Here is a 1,409-nt window from a genome sequence, read left to right as displayed (position 1 = left end):
CTGCTTAAACACTTTAGTGTCTTCTTCTCCCTCAAAAACAACTTCTTACTATATTCCATATGATTAGGTGGCTGCCTGTTCTTTAAAATTTATTTTTTTATTCTTTGTTATTACAGTTCACATTCAATATTAATTTGTATTCATTTGTATTCATTTCATTAATTCATTAATTTGTATTAATTTGTATTCATTTCATAACTACTACTACTACCACATAGTAGTTAGACAATCATATACTTTACAAAGTGATCCCCCTGATATTCCCAGTACCCAACTGACACCATACACAGTTATCACAATATTATTGATTATGTTCCCTATGCTGTACTTTACAACCCTGTGAATATTTTGTAACTACCCATTTATATGTCTTCATCCCTTTCCCTTTTTCACTCAGTCAGTCCGCCACTGCTCCCTTCCCTCTGGCAACTATCAATCTGATCTCCATATCTATGAGTCTGTTTATTTTGCTTTTATATTCTACATATAAGCGAAATCATATGGTGTTTGTCTTTCTCTGACTGACTTATTTAACTTAGCCTAATACCTTCTAGGTCCATCCATTCTGTTGCAAATGGTAAGATCTCATTCTTTTTATGACTGAGTAATATTGCATTATATATATATATATATATATATATATATATATATATATATATATATATATATATACATAATTATGTTGCTTCCATATCTTGGCTATTGAACATAACACTGCAATGAACATAGAGGTGCATATGTTACTTCTTTTTTGTTACATAAATTAACCCATTTATTATTGGCTAGCAATGTTTCAAATTGTGGAGCTTCTACTGGTCTTTCAATGCCTTCAGTCTTCTGATGGCAGACTTTACTGTGACAGCAGAAGTGGTGTTGTAGGTCTAGGTGCCACCAGTGACCGTTTTCATGGAGGAGCCACAGTGCCAGATCCCCACTGCTCACCTCTACATCTTGGTTTTGCCACAGAAGGAGCAAGTATACTTGGCGTGCTGGCTGATCTCAATTTTCTTCACCATTTTCCTGAGCGAGGTGCCATAACAGGTGCCATATTTATTGACAATTCCGACTTTCTTGGTGCATTTAGCCATTTTGCTGCAAAGAAGGTCGGACCCCAAGAGGATATTATTTCAAATTAGTGTTTTAGGTTTCCTCAGATACATACTCAGAAGTGGTCATGTGGTAATAAGCCAGTTCTATTTTTAATTTTTTGAGGAAACTCCATACTGTTTTCCACAGTGGCTGCACCAGTCGCATTCCCACCAACAGTGTACTAGGGTTCCCCTTTCTCCACAATCTCACCAGCACTTATTATTTGTTGATTTATTAATGATGGCCATTCTGACAGGTATGAGGTGGTAGCTCATTGTGGTTTTAATTTGCATCTCTGTGATAATTAGTGATGTTGAACA

The 1,409-nt window shown here is 35.6% G+C and overlaps 1 pseudogene; it reads right to left on the bottom strand.

The window, feature by feature from the left end:
• Positions 1-747: 747 nt before the first annotated feature.
• Positions 748-1,088, bottom strand: LOC123819121 (annotated as a pseudogene).
• Between the last annotated feature and the right edge of the window lie 321 nt (positions 1,089-1,409).

Source organism: Phyllostomus hastatus, unplaced genomic scaffold, assembly GCF_019186645.2.
Source record: "Phyllostomus hastatus isolate PE091 unplaced genomic scaffold, TTU_PhHast_1.1 phas_contig_30, whole genome shotgun sequence".
Taxonomy (NCBI): Eukaryota; Metazoa; Chordata; class Mammalia; order Chiroptera; family Phyllostomidae; genus Phyllostomus; species Phyllostomus hastatus.
This window is presented reverse-complemented; position numbering and strand designations above follow the sequence as displayed.